This window comes from Dasypus novemcinctus, unplaced genomic scaffold (assembly GCF_030445035.2).
Source record: "Dasypus novemcinctus isolate mDasNov1 unplaced genomic scaffold, mDasNov1.1.hap2 scaffold_106, whole genome shotgun sequence".
NCBI lineage: Eukaryota > Metazoa > Chordata > Mammalia > Cingulata > Dasypodidae > Dasypus > Dasypus novemcinctus.
The window spans coordinates 58044-64526 of record NW_026688145.1 but is presented as its reverse complement, the minus strand read 5'-3'; positions in this window follow the sequence as shown (position 1 = coordinate 64526).

Sequence of the window (6483 nt, the reverse complement as noted above, 5' to 3'; positions counted from 1 at the left end):
ACTCTTTAGGTCCTTGTTACTGTAAGATTCTATCCCAAATAAATACCCTTTATAAAAGCCAACAGGTTTATGGTACTTTGCATCAGCACCCCTTTGACTGATTAATACAGCTCACCATGATCTTAAACTCACTCCACCTTAGCGAATCACTCAACCGAAATTCTCTGCTAAAGTTACCAGTTACATTCGAATTCTCAAATATAAGAGATATTTTCTTTTTCTTGTCATTCCTGACCTTATTTTTTTTATTTTCCACAGTTTTATGTTGATTTGATAATATTCTCCCACCTACTTGATCCTACTTGCCATCATCCTTTTGTTATCCCATCTAACTCTGTTTATTCTTTCTCAGCTAGCTCCATCTCTATTTACCCCTTATATGTTGATGTTCCACAAAGTTCAAGCTCCTTCCCATTCCCCTGCACTCCCTATGAGTGACTTCCTCTAAAACCGTGGTTTAAACTCAATCAATCTCCCAGTGAGTTACAACTCTTTACGTCTAGTCCAGAACACTCTCCTGAGCTCCACATCTGAATTTCTAACTGTAATATCATAAGTACCTCAAACTAAACTCTGCCCCTAAAGCTCTGCTTCTGTTTCTGGTAACAAGGAATGGTACCACTATCTCCGTATTTTTTAAGTCAGAAACCAGGAAAGTTTCCTTGACATCTTCTTGCTTCTAGATATAATTAGTAATGGAGACCTAAATATATTTTCTTAATTTAGTCCTACTTATTTTTCCTGTTGCCCTAGTCTCAGCCAAGGTTTTTATTGCTTATTTCCTAGATATTTCCTTCAACTGGTTCCTTTTCCTTTAGACTAGACTCCTTCAAATTTATCCTCTATACTCCTGTCCAGATGATCTTTATAAAATGCAAATTTGACATCTTGTAGGAACTGTAATCTAAAGATTGCAATATGATTCTTAATTTATCACAATATACTTTGGATTAATGTTTACTTAATGCAAGAAAAATCACAAACTTTGCTTCAATGTACCTCCATTTCTTCCTCCTTTATTTTTGCTCTTATTGTCATATGCTGCATCTATAGATGTTAAAAACTTCAATCCAATGCTATAATTGCTACTTTATAGAATCTCATGTATTATATGAAAGCAAACAATAAATAAGAAAATGTGGGAAACGGACTTTGGCCCAGTGGTTAGGGCGTCCGTCTACCATATGGGAGGTCCGCGGTTCAAACCCCAGGCCTCCTTGACCCGTGTGGAGCTGGCCCATGCGCAGTGCTGATGTGCGCAAGGAGTGCTGTGCCACGCAAGGGTGTCCCCCGCGTGGGGGAGCCCCACGCGCAAGGAGTGCACCTGTGAGGAAAGCCGCCCAGCATGAAAAGAAAGAGCAGCCTGCCCAGAAATGGTGCCGCCCACACTTCCCATGCCGCTGACAACAACAGAAGCGGACATAGAAACAAGACGCAGCAAATGGACACCAAGAACAGACAACCAGGGGAGGGGGGGAAATTAAATAAATAAATAAATCTTTAAAAAAAAAAAAGAAAATGTGTAACTAAAGAATCTAGTATTTTAACCCAAATTATTTTTTTCAATGCTCTACATTTCTCCCTAAAAATTTGAGTCACAGTCTAGAGTAATTTCTTTTCAGCCTGAATTACTTTCTTTAGTATTTCTAGTAAGGAATTTTTTCTATGAACAAATTCTCTCAGTTCTAGTTAATCTGGAATTGTCTTTATTTCACTTTTCTTTTTGAAGGATAGCTTTGCTGGACATACGATTGTTGACCAAGAGTTTTCTTTCAGAATTTTGGCTGTCAGCCCACTTCCTTGTGGCATCCAGCCATTAATCATATTTATACTTCCCTTTATGTAAGGAGTTATTTTCTTTTGTTTTCTCTTTATCTCTGACTTTCACAGTTTGATTATGATGTGTGTAAGTGTGTATCTCTTTATATTTATCCTACTTGGGTTTGTTGAAGTTTGGATGCATAGATTAATATTTTTCATTGCATTTGGGGAGCTTTCAATAATTATTTCTTTTTTTAAAGATTTATTTTATTTTACTTATTTCTCCCCACCCCCTTCTTGTTTTACATTTGCTATGTCTGTTTATTGTGTGCTTGTCTTCTTTTATTTTTAGGAGACACCAGGAACTAAACCTGGGATGTTGCATGTGGGAGGGAGGCATCTAATCACTTGAACCAGCTCCACTCCCTGCTTTGTTGTATCTCTCATTATGGTTTCCTCTGTTTGTCTTACTTGTTGCATCATCTTATTGTGTCAGCTCACCATGCCAGCTTCTCATATCTGCTCACTGTCTGGCTCATCTTCTTTATGAGGCACAAAGAACCAACCCCAGACCTTCCATGTTAGGTAGAAAGTTAATCATTTGAACCACATCTGCTGCCCTCATTACTTCTTTATATATATTTTATGGACTTTTCCATCACTCCTGGGTGTCCCGTTACTTATATTTTGATATATCTCATGTTATATTACAGGTTTCTGAAGTTTTGTTCATTTGCCTTGTCTTTTTTTACTGATGCTTAAGAGTAGATAATTTAAATTGATCTGCCTTCAAGTACTCTGATTATTTTGCCATGTTGAAATGAGATTTTCTATTAGATTTTTTCACATCCGTACTTGTTTTTCACTTAATACTAACTTTTCAATTTAGTTTTTTAATATAATTTCTGTCTCCATTTTTTGAGTTTCATTTTGTTCCTTCATTGTATCCCTACTTTCATTCATTCTTTAAACATGACTTACTTTAGTCACTGCTTTGAATTCTTTTTCTGCTAATTCCAAGTCTGAGGATATTGAGACAGTTTCTATTGACAATGCTTTTCCTGTGTATGGGTTACTTCATTTTATTTTGGAAATTTATCATTTTAGATCATATATTGTAGCATATCTGGATTCCGACTTTTCCTCTGAAGGTTTTTGTTGGTGCTGCTCCTGCTGCTCTTGTTATTATTGATTATTTCTTTGTTCATTCATTCCTGTGACAGTTTGAAGTTCTTTTATGAATCCCAAAAAGAAACTAATCCATTCCTCTGTGGGTGAGACCCTTTTGAATGAACTATGTAAATGAGGCATGACTCAAGTTGAGTCTGTCTGCTTGCTGTGACTGATAAAAATGAAGACACACAGAGACACACAAAGGAAAAGGGAGCCATTTGATCCCACAATATGAGAGAAAGGACTCCAGTTTCACCCACAGCTCAACCACAAAGAAAGGAGCCCATGAAAGGCTCAAAGAATGGAAGTCCATGAAGAGATGAGTCATATGCCTGATAACTTGTAGTTGAACCCCAGAAGAAAAGAGAGCAACTAAGACTGATGTAGGAGGCCTGGAAAGTGAAAAGTCCTATGCCTGATAGCTTAAAGCTGAGCTGCAAGAGCAGGGCTTCCTGGAAAGGAAGGCAGAGGCCTTGGCAGAGATTGGTGGACATCTTGATTTCATAGGGCCAGATAATAGAATCAAGTGTAGCTGACTTTGTGAGAAACTCCCTCTGATGATGCCCTGATTTGGATAGTTCATGATCTCAGAAGGAAATTTTTACCCCAAATAAATCCCCTAAATAAAGGCAAACCACTTCTGGTACTTGCCATTGGCAGCCCTTTGGCAAACTAAAACAGAACTTGGTACCAGAAGAGTGGGATGTCACTGCTTGTAATTACCAAAGATGTTTGGAGGGCTTTATAAATGGGTAAGGGGTATTTTTGGAAGAATTTAAGATGCTTGATAGAAAATGCCTAGACTTCTTTGAAAATACTGTTGGCTAAAATATGTACGCTAAAGGTGATAACATCTTAGTGGAAATGGTGAAACTATTGTTGGAAACTGGAGGAAGAGCAAATCTTGTTTTCAAGTTGTAGAAAACTTGGCAAAATTGATTCCTGATTTAGTTGAAAGGAAGAACTTGAAAATGATGAGCTTGGACATTTAGCTGAGAAGATTTCCAGATTAAATGTGGAAAATGCAGTCTGGTTTCTCCTGATAGCTTATAACAAAATGTGAGAGGAAAAAGATAAACTAAGAACTGAACTGCTGGGCACAAAGAAACCAGAAATTGATGGCTTGGGAAATTCCAAGGTTCCAGAAAATGAACCCCTAGAGGATAGTGTGTAAATAAGAATGGAGCCATTGGTCAAGCCATGGTAAGGGTGGGCCCCAAGGGGCCCTGAGGAGAAGAAGACATCATTCTAAAAACGAGTCCCAGACTTTGAAATCTAATGGACTATGCCCTGCAGGTTTGTAAAACTGTTTGGGACCAGTAATGCCTGTTTTCCTTCCATTTTCTCCTTAGGGTAAAGCAAATGTTTATCCTATACTGTTCCTTTGTATATTGGAAACAGATAACTTGGTTTATAAGTTTCACAGGGCTTCAGTCAGAGGGAACTTTGCTGCAAGACAAACTGCATGCCTGTAACAGATTTTGATGAGATTTTGTACTTAGTATTGCTTTCCATGGAAAGATTCTTTGTAGAAGGCCATCTGCTGACAGGATGGGAAACTGCAAGAAGTAAAAAAGTGTCTTGAAGTCCCCGGCCCCTTGAATCTAGTGTACATCCATTGAATGGATCCCTGCCCTAGTTTTGGTAACTTAAGCTTGGTAACTTTAAAGATTTAGAATAAGTTGAACCAAAACTCAATGAGTAACCATGAAACAAAGCCACTAGGAAAAAGAGAGATTGACCATCAGAGTAAATTCACCAATATTATTGGATACCTAAACCTCAGCAAAAATTTACAAATGATATGAAGAATCAGGAAGATATAGTCCAACCAAAGGAACAAATCAAAAATCCTGATGAGAAGCTAATTTAAGGGTTTAAGACAACTAATCAATGATGGTCACATAAATCTCCAAATATATAAATTCAGAAAGTTGAAGGAAAACATGGCTAAACAGATAAAAGATATTCCAAAGATACTGGTGAGCATAAGAAGCAAGTTGAATCTCTGCAAAGAAAAGTAGCAGAGGGAAGCAGACTTGGCCCAGTGGTTAGGGCATCCATCAACCACATGAGAGGTCTGTCGTTCAAACCCCGGGTCACCTTGACTCATGTAGAGCAGGCCCATGTGCAGTGCTGATGCACACAAGGATTGCTGAGCCACGCAGGGGTGTCCCCCACATAGGGGAGCCCCACACTCAAGGAGTGCACCCCACAAGGAGAGCCACCCAGCATAAAAGAAAGTGCAGCCTGCCTAAGAATGGTGCCGCCCACACAGAGAGCTGTCACAAGATGACACAACAAAAAGAAACACAGATTCCCATGCTGCTGACAACAACAGTAGCAGACAAAGAAGAAGACACAGCAAATAGACACAGAGAAAAGACAACCCGGGCAGGGGGGGAGGTGAGAGGAAATAAATAAATAAATGAATGAATGAATGAATGAATGAATGAATGAATGAATAAATAATCTAAAAAAAGAAAAGTAGCAGAGATATGGGAATGAAAGACACAATGATGAGATTAGAAATATGTGTGGCATATAACAGCAGATTTGGGTTGGCTGAGGATGGAATCAGTGAATTAGAGCATCTGAATTGGAAAAGATAGGAAAACAGAAAAAGAAAAGAATGGAAAAAATTGAACCATTCCCAGACAATTGTATGACAGTGCAAAATATACACACAGCATGTTATAAGTGTCCCAGAAGGAGAAGAGAATGGGAAAAGGGCAGAAAGCATATGTGAGGTAATAATAACTGAAAATTTTCCATCCCTTTTGAAAGACATAAATAATATCCAAGAGGGCAATACATTCCAAACAGGATAAATCAGAAGCCTACTATTCATAATGTCAAATGCCAGATATAAGCTGATAATTCAGAAAGTGGCAAGAAAAAGCAGTGCATTGCATAGAAACAAAGCTCAATAAAACTAAATGCTGATCTCTCATTAGAAACCATGGAGGTGAAAAGACAGTAGTATGATATATTTAAGGTACTGAAAGAGAAAAATTGCCACATAAGATTTCTTTATCTAGAAAAACTGCCCTTCAAAAAAATCAGGATAAGTTTAAAGTTTTCATAAACCTGAGAGAATATATTACCAAAAGAACATGTTTGCAAAACATACTGAAGGGACTGCTGCAGCCTGAAAGTAAAAAACAGGGGAAGGAGTTATCGGCAGTCTTGATTCCTACCTATGTCTCAGAGTCACCTCTTCCTAGATTTGGGCTCTTCTGAACAGTTACAGTAGCTCTAACATTCACAGTGGTGATGACCTGGCCTGAGTCTCTGCTAAGAATGTCTAGAGCTTTCCCCCAGGCAACATTTCTTTGGGGGCAATCACTCTCTCTGTTCCAGCTGTGAATCCTTCAGGTCATCTGATAGAAGGTAATAAGGGTGGAGCTACCTGCAGGTCTGGTGGGGTCAGTCTTCCCTCTTTAAAAGCAATGAAAGAGCTGCGGTACTGGGGAGTTCGTGAGCCCTGAGTGGGCTATTGGGGGGCTGACAGGGCAGGAGGCCTTCACAAACCGATCTGGTGAGACG